This window comes from Euphorbia lathyris, chromosome 2 (genome assembly GCF_963576675.1).
Source record: "Euphorbia lathyris chromosome 2, ddEupLath1.1, whole genome shotgun sequence".
In the NCBI taxonomy this organism is placed as follows: domain Eukaryota; kingdom Viridiplantae; phylum Streptophyta; class Magnoliopsida; order Malpighiales; family Euphorbiaceae; genus Euphorbia; species Euphorbia lathyris.
The window spans coordinates 6,610,169-6,623,886 of record NC_088911.1 but is presented as its reverse complement, the minus strand read 5'-3'; positions in this window follow the sequence as shown (position 1 = coordinate 6,623,886).

Here is a 13,718-nt window from a genome sequence, read left to right as displayed (position 1 = left end):
CCAAACGTCAGATGGTCCATGCGTCTCGAAAAGGTCCTTGAAACGGATTTCCGAGGCTTCTGAAATGTGTCAGACTTTGTCTCACAAGTTGACGGATAATTGGACACTGACTTGATTATCACTCAGCTTGACTTAGCGGTGACTTGAATATTGCTCAGCTTGAGTCTGCAGCTTCGCCTTCAAGCTTTTCTGAAGAAGACGTTTCTTTCGTAAAGCTGAGTTGCATTCTACTCAGCTCTGCTATGTGACTTGCTCATGCTGACTTTGCTCTGTCTTTCTTTTATAGACTTTACTGTTCTAGTTAGTTAACTTACTCAACATTGAACAAACACATTAGTACAATTAAATCAAAGCACTTAAATTTAATTGTTTTAATCATGGTATTAACTTAAATAATTTTGTCAAATCAAAATCATGTGGAAAGGTGTTTCAACAATTTGGACAATCTATACGCTGAAAGGAGAGCGGCTTGGACTAGATTATATTAGTTTTATGTGTTGTAATTAATAATATTTATTCATGAACTTATATTATTGTTACTGATTTTAGTTAAAATTGTATGGTATTTTTAGGTTTTAAGTACAATTATGTAGGTACGGGTTTAACGGCCTATTTACGGGTTTAATGGCCTATTTTTTTTCCCTTTCCTTCACGCGGGCGTGTGGCTATCACGCCTCACCGCATGGTTGGGCGTGTGGCTATCACGCCTCACCGTGTGGTCGGGCGTGATAGCCACACGCCCGACCATGTGGCTATCACGCCCGACCATACGGTGAGGCGTGTGGCTATCACGCCCGACCACGCGGTGAGGCGTGATAGCCACACGCCCGCGTGACGGAAAGGTAAAAAAAAAAACTTTTTCACCCTATAACCTATGAAAGGGCATTAATTCCCCTATGTGTTTGGATATGTTTAGGAAACAGAATGGGGTAAAGGGAATCCAATTCCCTACAGGGCATGGGGTAATGGGCTTAATCTAAAGTGTAGTAAACCCATAATCTAAAATGGGTAAAGGGAATGAGTTTTTTTTAAACAAATAAGAACAAAGGGAATGAAACCCTCCCATTCCCATTCCTAAAGACCTCGAATCAAACGTCCCCTAAAAAGTAGAAATATACGGTTACAAGTATATCCTATAATAGCGCTCCCTTATATATCAGTTTCAAGAAAAAAGGTTGTCTAGATGTTTAAAATTGAGAATTCGTTTTGATTTTTTCCATCTAGTTTGCTTTGGCATTTGTTGGCCTTTTGGGCCCTGAATTTAATACCTCCCCAGCTTCTCGACTTGTTCTCTTTTATCACTTAGTTTCTTATACTTTGCGGCTAATTTAGCATCCTAAACTCAACAATTGTTATATGTTTAGTTTTTTTTTACCTACATGGCGGTGGAGGCATGTATGTGCCATTTCAATGTATGCAAAAAAAAAAAAAAAAAGGTTAAATGTGTTACAGGGGTTACGTTATAAAAATGGACAAGTTTAGGGGTTGAAACATTTGCCACTAAGTACATGGGTTAAGTGATAAGATAAATTTAGGGGACTCGAGAAGTATTAAGTCAAAAAACATTTATTTTTTAATATTATTACATTGTTTTTATTATTTTCAGATATTTTGGTTTATTTGCGTTTTCTATTTATTTCTATGATATAATTTAAGACTTAGTGATATTGTTTTATAGTTTTTGATGAATTCAATTATTCACGAACGTCAATAATATTGTTATTGAAATATTATTTTTGGCACATGTTTAAGGATATGTGTTACCAGCATCAGGGCCGTCTTAAACTTTTTGGGGCCCCTGTGCTAAATTTTTCTTAAACCCTTAATAATTAATAGAATTTTGTATTAAGATTGTAAATTTTAAATGGTTGAATATCTAAATCACATACGTACTCAATGTAATGAAAAAGTGTCAATAAATCTTATTACATTATGTTATTTTTTTTATTTAAGTTAATATCTAACTTCTTAAATTTTGGGGTCCTTATAATTTTGAGGTCCTATGCATAAGCACTCATTGCACACCCTCATCTACTCCCCTGACCAGCATTTATATTTTTCAATACTAAATTAATTTATATTATTATTTTTAAATGGCATAATACATCCCTAGCTTTTCCAAGTTGTCCACAATTTACAAATTGACTTCTTAAACTTTAAAATATTATAAATAATCCCCTTAACTTGCTTATTTGGAACAAATAAGTCCTTAAATATCATGTGGCAGCGCGTGAACTTCAAAACGTTACAACTAACTCTCTACTATCACGTGCTGCCACATAGCATTTGAGGGGTTATTTGTTTCAAATAAGCAAGTTGAAGGAATTAGCTGTAACGTTTTGAAGTTCAGGGGTCCGTTGCAATTTTTGAACGAACTTGAAGGGAATGTGGATGTATTAGACCTTTTTAAATAGTATAATATATATTTTAATTGCCTTTATATGTATAATAATTTATTTATTTAGAAAAATAAGTTCAATTAATCTCCGATTATTTTTCGATATACAATAGTATGATCATATATATATATATTCTTTCAAAGCTTAAATAAATTCATAAGATAAACAATAAAAAAGGGTTAATTAAAAAAACTTTGGTGGTTTTACGTTTTCGTAAATCGGTATATGTGATTTTTGTTTTACCTTGAAACAAACTCTGTGGTTTTCATCGTTAGTAAAATCAAGGCAAATAGTTTGACACCGTTAGATTACTGATGTGGTAGAGGTATTTTTGAGAAAAAAAATTTAATCTCTTCGTTTTATTTTATTCCATTTTTTGGAATGTCAGAAATCTGGAATTCTAAAAACGGAATTTCAGTTCTAAAAAAGAGAGAAGTCAATTAAAAAATGAAAGAAAAAAATTTGAAAATATATTTGCAGTTTAACGGTGTTAAGGAATTTGTCTACATTTTACTAATGGTGTAAATAACAAGATTTGTTTTGGGTCAAAAAAAAATAAAAACCGCAAATATCTATCTGCAAAAACGTAAGACCGTAATTTTTTTTTAAAAATTAACCCTAATAAAAATCTATCTAGATTATTAAATTAAAAAATAAGCAAAAATATTCTTTCTCCGAAACTCAAAATAGACAAGGTTTTTTTTTTTCTCTAGAACTCAAGATAGACAAGGTCGATTTGCTCTTTGTCTAGAGATCTCTAAAAGGGTAAATTACACAATGATTATAATTAACAAATTATTTATAACTGTGTCAGACTCTTAAACAAATTTATTTAAATGTCAAACAAATTTATTTAAATGTCATATTTGGTGGTTTTTTTAAAACTGTTTTTATTTCCTGCAACTGAATAACTGAAAATTTGACAAAAATAGAAATAAAATTATGATATTCTGATATTTTAAAATTTAAAATCATATAATGATAAAATACATAAAAGCGATTTTCATAATTGTAAATAGTTTTTAAAATATGAATTTCTGTGTAATTTTCCCTCTCTAAAATTCATTTCTAAATGTAATTTCCCTCAAAATCTTTTTTTTTTTTATTGTTGGAAAATTTTGAATAAACATATTAATCTAAATACCAACAAACAACTTTTTTTATGAACAGTTGTATCCGTCGTGAATAGTCGTGTTTGTATATGAACAGTCGTGTTTGTCCGTGTACAGTCGTGTTCGTTCATGAAAAGACATATCTAGAGCCGTCTTTAATATTTTTGGGACCCTATTCTAAATAAAAAAATTGAGCCTATTTATTCAAAAATCAATAATTTCATATAATAATAATGTTTCTACAAAATAAAACACCAAAATACTTTTAACTTAATTTTTAACATAATAAAAATAGCTCTCCGTTCTCTGGAAAAAAACTTCCATCTCCCTCTTTTTTTTTTCTTTTTTTCTCTTTTCCTCCTAGTGTTAAAGTCTCCTATTTTGTTGATCTACTATAAGGAGGACGAAGGAAGTTTGTCTTCCTTCTTCCTCCTTCCACCGGGTTAGATTTCTATGTTTTTTATTCTTGTTTTTTTCTCATTGTTCATATATTTTATCGGATCTTCTTTATCTATTTGAATTGTATATGTTCTCTATTATTCTGTCGTTTATACCTTTCTCGGATTTAACAAGAGCGGAAACGGTTTATCTTATCCGTGGATCAATAAATTTGCGTGGTTGTAACAATAAAAAAGACTCAGATCCGAATATTCGGGATGGCCTAAAGGATGAAATTTGGATTGCAGATGCTTTTCTACAGATTTGGATTTACGAGAAGTATATGTTACATTATTGTTTGATGTTTTTTTATACTTTTATGGTTTTCTTTGCTCTTTATAGTCGTTTTCATCCCTTCGTGGATCTTGTATTGGCTTTAGCCTTTACTTGTTTGAACTTTTATTTCTATATTTTGCTTGTTGTAATCCTTCTTTTTTCATCTAATAAAAACACAAGCATATTTCTTAAAAAAAACATAATAAAAATAATTAAATTAGATATTGTATAATAATAGAAAATTTGGCGCAATTTGGACTCTTAAAGACTCTTAGAACGTTAATTTTTTAGATAACACATAATAATTAATAACAATAATTTATTTAAATTTATATAATAAAAACAATTAGGCTCTTTTAAATTTGGGACCTGTATGGAAGAGCTCCTTGTACACCCTTCTCATACTCCCCTGGACATATCCTTTCGAGTTATTTATATAGAATGGATTGTCAAATTCATAAGTGGTTGAAGTTTGGTTGAAAAAAAAACTCTTTGTTTTCTTACTCCGGTGATAACGAGCCTACACACGATTTGAGTTCGCTTGCGTAATCTGTTGTATCTTGGGAGACGATCGTCAATAACGACGACATCTGTCTTAAGGAAACTGCTAATACAGGCCTCAGATTTGTTAACTCTTTCCTTTTAATTTCTAGTTTTATGGTTCATATATTTTTCTGTGTTCGTTTTGTTTTTCGGTTAATCACATCTAACATTTTTAAGACAAAAATGTTGTTTTTTTAAGAATCTAACATTCTTAAAACAGAGATGTTGTTTTCTTAAGAATCTAACATTTATTACAAACAAGATATGAATATATTGGTAATGTATGCAACCATTATTTGAGAATTATCCTCCTCTAGGATTGTTTGATAAGGCCCCTCCTTCTATTGGGCTAGAGGGAGGAAACTGGACATTTACCTTTGAAGAAGTGTGTAGAGCTCTTTCAATTTGTTCAAGAACTTCATCAATGTGTCCTGTGTTACCAGGGACAACCAGGGGTGAATCTAGGATTTCTCTTCGATGAGGGCAAACAATATAAAATAATTTTTATCTAAAAAATAATAATTATAGAAAACCAGAGATCAAAGCTCAAGTTCAAGTAAAATAGTAGCAGAAATATAAAATTAAAATTCAAGTAGGAGCAAAAAAAAACCAAAACAGAGATGCAAAGATCGGAGATGGAGTGCCGGACTAACGATCAACGATCCGACTACGGAGGGATTGGCTACCGATTTTGATTTAATCTTAGTTAGGATTAAGGATTTCGATTTAGGCTTAAGAAGAAAGAGGAATTGTGGAAGAAGAACTATAGAGATTAAATAGGGTAAGAGAGACCGATGATTTGTTTTAGAACCTATTTAGTTTTACATTTAAATATTTACATTTTTTTGTCGTAAACAAAACGACGTAGTTCTAATTAAATAAAACGATACCGTTTTGCTTTAAAACAGAATTAAAAAAATATTAAATTTAAAACTATTCTTCATTACCTTAAACTTCCATTGATGAAGGGGGGCAAAGCTCTAAAACTTCAAAATTAATATTTGGATTTTTAAAAATACAAATGTCAGTACCCCATACTGGATTTCTCCCGGGGGACAACATCATCTGATGCAGCAACAGTCTGATCTTTCAAAATTTTCTATAGTGGCGGCGTTGTGGCCCCACCGAACATATCAAAAATATTGTTTCAGATTTTTTATTTCTGAAAAATGACCGTACTATAAGTTTTGCAAGAAAACCTTAAAAAGTTTTTTAAATTTGACTTCTATACTAGATGATTGTGTTAAAACCGAAATGATGCAAAAGCTTCAAATTCGCGATCATAAATCGAAGATTTTTGAATTGAAATGAAAAAATTTAGGGCATGTTTGGTTCAGTTGTTAGCTATTAGCTGTTTAATTACTAGTGTTTGGTAAAATTATATTAAACTGTTGTTGTTCGGATTTAAAATGTCTAAAATGGACATGTTTTAAATTAATCAATGATGAAATTATAAAAGGAAAAATATAAAAAAAAATACCCATATAATTGCACCATTTTAGATGTTAAAAGTAAAATTCCTCATAACTACAAATATTAGAGGTATTTTTACACCTTATCCTATATAAAATAAAAAAATGTGTTACACAAATCAATAAAAACAATCTATATAAAAAATAAAAAATTTATTTTAAGATAATAAAACCTTGTTCTTCCGGTAATTATATTGTAGAAATATAAATAATGTTAAAGAATAAACATATTTCATGGAAATAAGAAGGATAATTTTGTCAATAACATATAACTGCAAACAACTGTTTATGAAAAGCTCCAAATAGGAGCTTTTCTTGAAACGCTCCAGAACGCTGCAGTTTCCAGAGAAAATGCTAAACGCTGCGGTTATATAAACCTAACCAAACGCTATATTTCCTGCGGTTTGGAGTGAAACGCTAAACGCTCCTCCGAACAGCGGAAACAAACACCATGTTAATTGAAAGCAAGAGAATTCTTGAATGCTCATGTGACAAGGAAAACCTTCAACTGCATCTCCACATTTACCAACTTCCAATTTAAATTTCATCCCATGACAAACCAACTTAATTAAATTAACGAGATAATGTGTAAAAATACGTCTAACGTTTACAGTCAGAAGCAATTTTATATTTACGTCTAAAATGGTGCAATTTTATCCCTAACATTGGTAGCTAAGAGCAATTGTACTCCTAACATTGATTTGTTTGGTCAATTTCAAACATTATTATAAAACATAGATATTTTGTTCTTTATTCTACATTAATTGCATATTAGTTTGTGTAAAAAAAATCATATTTTCTGTGATTTAATAATAGGATTGGAGATTAATATATTTATAAATTCGGTGAAAAAATTTCGAATTTTTTTATCCAACTCATACAAAAGTCAGTATATTTTTAATTTTTTTTCACGTGTAATCATAAGCAGTACTCGGTTGGGGGGGCGATTTTACACATATGTTTGCAATTTTTTTTTTCTAAATCGAACTTGTTCAATTTTTTTTTTGTATATACGAATGTTATAATTTGAGTGATCAAGAACCAATTTTTAAGTATTAATGCACAATTTCTAGATTTTGTTTAAGATTCCTAACATGTAAAAAATTTGGATTTAAGGAGGGTCGAGCAGGTAAAAAAATTAAAAAATTTCATTTGAGGGGCTTACCATGCCAAAAAATTAATAATTTGAATTTAAGGAGGCCTAACAGGCAAAAAAAAAAAGAAATTTAGATTTAGAGATGCTTAACAGGCTCAAAAAACTAGAAATTTTGAATTAGGGAGTACCTAATAGGCCCAAAGCATTAAAATTTTGAATTTTGGACAAACCTAACACGTCATAGACCATCTTGGGAGGGCTAATTCAACATCCCATTAATATATATTTTTTGAAACAGGGGGCCAAAACTACCCGAGGTCAAGGTGGTTTCGGCGGCTGGAGGGAGCCGGACCCCCCTGTCTGCGCCCCTGATCATATGTTTATGATCTGTTACTAATGAGTGATAAAATGATTCATATGTGAAATGTAGATGGAAAGATTTATGACCGAGAAGACAGTTTGATGAATTATTTCTCAAATTGATCCAACTTGACAACGTGGGGAGTAAAATTAGCTGCCAATAAAATTACACAATTTTAAATAGGGTAAATTACAAAAATGGGTCAAATAGGAAGCCCATTTACATATTTAAATCATTTACTCAACTTACTACATATCTAGACTGATTTTATGTGACTTTCCCATAATACCCTCAATATTTACGCGCGTCTCGCTCCCTCCCGTCTGACTTCGCAGATTCGATATTATGCGAAGCCTGCGAAGCTAATGTTTGAGTTTACTTGATGAATTTAATTAGCATATGCGAAGCCTGCGAAGCTAATGTTTGGATTTACTTGATGAATTTAATTAGCATATGCGAAGCCTTGATGTGTTTTGAAGCTAATTCGCGAAGTGATATATAACAAAAAAATGTCAAACAACAACGGATTCTAAGATTAAAATCATAATATTATCAAAATTTACAATAAGATTGTCACAATAACAACATTAAAATCATAACATTATCAAAATTTACAACAAGATTGCCACAATAAACTCCTAACAAATCACTTCAAAGTGAATCTGACTAATCCGGTACCAATTTTGAAGCGGATGAGTAATTTCTCTCTCTACAGGAAGTCCAGACCTTTTGGGATGAGAAATGGAAGTCCAGACTTTTTGGGATGGACGTGTCACATGGTGCACACCAAGATTGGCACAATCTCTCCTAACCAACCATTTTAAAGTGAATATGTCAATCTTGAGGGAAATTTTTCCCTATACAGGAAGGAAAGTTATCTCTCCTGTATCCGAGGACGCCGCCTTCTAGAAAGGGATGTTATGTAATCAACCACCTTCAGAAAAAATTAATCGTGTTAGGCAGGGAAAAAGAGGATTTTGGCTTCGCGAAATGAGGATTAGGGAAGCATGCGAATGTAAATGTGCAGGGAAAGATGTGATTTTACTTCGCTAATCGATGTTTTCGTGAGGTATGCGAGGTCTGAAACGTGACGATCTACGTCGCATATCGATGCTTTCACGAAGTCTGCGAGGGAAATCATGAACTTTTCTACTCGCAGACTTCTCGAACTAATCGATTCACGAAGTAGATCGTCACGTTTCATGCTCTTTCTCTTCGCAGATCTTCGCGAAATCATCGACTACGCGAAGTGTATTCATGAAAAAACGTAGAAAAAATAGCAGATACTTACATTTTTCGCGCCTTTCACCCTTAAAAGCGACAATAACAATATGATAAACTAGGAAAAACGATAGAAATAACGTAGAATAATCATTTCTTTGATGGTAACAAGAAGAAAGAAACCAAGTAACGAGCAGGAACAGGAAGATGAAGAACCATGACTTCGTTTTCTAGGATTAGGAAGTTGTTGAATCAAGAGATGAAGAGAGGAAAAAGAGAAATTCATTGTGATTTGGCGAAATGGTGCTGATTTCGTGCAATTTAAAGGAAGATAGGAAGATCAAAAGTCTTGAAATCATTAATGGATGAGCCAACTTTTTGCGTAACCAAGGAGAAAGGGGGGAGCGGCCGTTCGCGTTGGGGGAAGTGGGAAAGTTAGGGGTATTATGGGAAAGTCACACAAAATCAGTCTAGATATATAGTAGATTGAGTAAATGGGTTAAATATATAAATGAGCCTTCTATTTGACCCATTTTTATAATTTTCCCTTTTAAATATTGGGATAAAATTACTCCTAACTATAAACATTATAGTTATTATTTTTTTTTTCACCTTATCCTAAATTAACTAATTCACATAACTAATCAATTGATACAGTTAATAAAAAAAGCAATCAATTAATTAATTTAACAAAATTATTTAACTTCTCTCAAAACAAAATTATTTAATTAGGCCTGAAATTCAATAATTTATCAATTCGGCTAAATTACCCAAATACCAAAATTAGGTCAGAAAATAATTAATTACAGAATCCAATTAAAATAGGGTGTTGTTAAATTCAGCCCCATTTTCCCACCCCTAGCCCCGTGAAAGGACGAAATTACTCTTTCATAGGTTTTGGGGTGGAAAAATCACTTTTTTTTCCTCTCTCGATGCAAGGGCGTATGGACATCATGCCTCACCACATGGTGAGGCGTGTGAAGATCACGCCTTCCCGTGTGGCCGGGCGTGATAGCCCTACGCTTCACCGAGTGGTCGGACGTATGAGTATCACGCCCGACCACTCGGTGAGGCGTAGGGCTATCACGCCCGGCCACACGGGAAGGCGTGATCTTCACACGCCCGTGTATCGAGAGAGCAAAAAAAATGTGTTATGTATCCCGTATATAGGCCGTTAAACCCGTAAATAGTCCGTTAAATGTACTTAACAAAAAAAATTTAAAAACATAAAAATTAAAATAAACATTAATAAACATAAACATTTATAAACGTAATATATACAACAAAAAGTGTTCAAATGTATGAAGTTATAAAAAAAAAAATAATCTAGTTCGCCCGACGCCACGCATCCATAAACTCATCCATCTCCCTCTTAATGCGTGGAACATCCTCGTCAGATCGGTGGGTAGCCGCAAGTTGGGTGACACGCCACAACCAGCTAACCCACTGCAAAAAAAATCAATAAATAAATATTTAAAATTAAACACATATAAACCAATACAAAATAATAATATTAAAAAATAATAAACTTACCAATTCGCTGTTGGCGCGAGAATGCTGTACCGGTCCAGCCTGTGGTGCATGAAGGAGATGGGGATGCGAATACTGCATATACCAATCCATATAAGCAGGATCACAGGCAGTGGGATCGTATCCGACTGGTCGGCATCTCCTCCGATCGATGCCCCGAGCCGATGGAAATCTCCGTCAGGTGTCCTCAACTGTGACTAAGGAATGCGTGTGCTTGTACGATAACGACTTCCATGGTCGTACTGCTTTATCAGGTCTAATACGCTCAGCTGGGATAGGCTGAGTATATCCGACCTGTCGCAGCGCTCGGTCGGGCATATACGGCTCGACGATGTCTCTACACCGTATCCAACCGGCGTAGGACACCCGAAGCCGATCATCATCAGCGACAGGACCATAAGGCAACCACGTCACCTGGAAAAAAGTAATACTCAATTATACAAATAATATACTATAAATAATAATTAAATAAATTCTAGAATTTTATAAAATACCTCTGCCGCCGTCATACGATCCAGCTACCCCCGAAAGATATCTAGTCGGGCGGTCGTCTTGCCTGGGACCCCGACCTCCCATCTCAGTGCACGGGCATGGTCAGCTGGGATCAGGTGAGCTCCTCTATGCGACCGGAAAACCGGAAAATACTCATATATCCATGCATGCAGTAGGGTCAAACATCCGTATATACCGGAGCAATCTCCTCTGCTCGCTATCCCCAGCTGCCGGTACAACATGGCTAATGTCGCAGACCCCCATGATAGTCCAGCTGCCCCGCTGACACCGCTGTAAACCTCATGAAGATGGGCCGGCCTAATCCTATCTCCACTCTTCCAAGCATAAGCCACATCCACGCCGCTGTCCGAGTAGCGTCATCCCTATCCTCACCCAGTAGCCTCTGTACAGCCGCAATAAATACACCTCCACCTGACCATAAACGACTAGTCGGCAATAGAAGCTCAGCCTGACTCACCCCAAACATCATCATGCACATGGCATGAAGCGAGTCAACAGGGGGAGACTGACACCATCTGACCGTCGATCGGGATCCGAAGAATGTGCCACACATCATGCAGCTGGATAGTCATCTCACCGAACGGCATGTGGAAGGAGTTCGTATCGGGCTGCCACCGCTCCACGAACGCAGTCAATAGCGGAGTGTCGAGGTTCCTGAACATGGCACGTGGAAGGTGGGACAAACCAGTCCTCTCGATCATCTCCCTTAGCTGTAAAATGACACATAAAATTATAAAATTACAGAATGTTTTGTATGTTTATAGTTAAAAATACGAATTACAATAAATGTTGACACACTATATTAATCTTACCTCGGGTGACGCACCTAAAAACCACTGACACAAATCTCGGCATGCTGCTGATCTGTTGTAGCATGTCAGAAACGACCGAATCTCTCCTCCCAACATCCGTGAGGCAACATGTCCTAGAAAACTAGGAATCACGGAACCATCAACGGGACCACCAGCAACCGGTCCAGTAACTACCCAGCTCTCGTCCTCACTAGCTTTGGAACGTTTGCTTGTCCCTGATAATTATAAAATTATACAAAATTATACTAGATTATACTAAATTACACTAAAAAATACTAAATTATACTAAAAAATATTAAAAAATACTCAATTATACTAAATTATACTCAATTATACTAGATTATACAAAATTATACTAAAAATACTAAATTATACTAAATTATACTAAAAATACTAAATTATACTCAAAAATACTAAAAAAATACTAGATTATACTATAAATACTAAATTATACTAAAAAATACTAAATTATACTAAAAAATACTCAATTATACTAGATTATACTAAATTATACTCAAAAATACTAAAAAATACTAGATTATACTATAAATACTAAATTATACTAAAAAATACTAAATTATACTAAAAAATACTCAATTATACTCAATTATACTAAATTATACTCAATTATACTAGATTATACTAAATTATACTAAAAAATACTAAATTATACTAAATTATACTATAAATACTAAAAAATACTAAAAAATACTAAAAAATACTACGCGCTGGGTCGGCTGTCTCCCCGGGGGCGGCTGCTCATCGCTCTCCTCAACCTCGCGATCATGTGCAACAGTGGACTGTCGCACTGCCCGGGCTGCCACATCGAGGTAGTCCTGCAAAGAATCGCTACCGGACTCTCTGTCATCAAAATCAGTCGCCCCCTCTGCGTCATGAATATCGGCCTGATCCGCAATCGGCCCCCTCCTCAACTGCTCCGTCGCAGCCCCTCTCAGCCTACGACTAGATACATCTACACCACGCAATCTCGTTTGGCGTGGTGTATCATCATCGTCGTCCATATCTAGACGACGAGCAGATGACGGGATGCATTTTCCACCCCTAGTAGGCCGCTCCGTCTACATAAAAAAATTATACTAAATTAATAAAATTGTAAATATACTATAATTATAAAATTAAAATAAATTATACTAAAGTTTTAATCAATTTATACCAAAATTATAAAATTACCCTAAATTAATTAAATTGTAAAAATCATGCTAATACTATACTAAAATTAATAAAATTTTAAATAATATAAATTAAACTAAAATTAATAAAATTTTAAATAATATAAATTTTAAAAACCCACGTGGGCGTAAGGGAATCACGCCCGAACCATTGTTCGGGCGTATGAGCATCACGCCCTGCCAATGGTTCGGGCGTGATATCACCACGCCCTCCCTGCGGTTCGGGCGTATGAGTATCACGCCCTCCCTGCGGTTCGGGCGTATGGCTATCACGCCCTCACCATTAGTAGGGCGTGATGCTCATACGCCCGAACCGCAGGGAGGGCGTGATACTTATATGCCCGACCTACGATTCCGGCGAATTCCAAAAAAAACAACACAGATTCGTTACGAGCTCGAATTCAACGAAATAAAGCGGTGAATCTTACCGCTTTATCTTTTCCTTTACGTCTTCTGTCGCCATCCATGATTCGGCTCAATGTGTTGTCCGGATTTGATAAAAAAACGTTTAGGGTTCTTGAGAGGTTTTGGATTTTTTGAAATTTAGTCCAAAGGGTATTTCGGTCAATTCTAGGGGCTAGAGGTGGGAATTAGTGGCTAGGTTTAGTAACCCACTTAAAATATGAGTGTAATAGAAATATTTTTCATTCTCATTTTCATTTACATGCATAGGCTAGGAATAGTTATTTTTAAGGTACCATTTGGTTCATTATTTTACCATGAGGAATAATAAAGATTTCTAAATTAAATCTAGG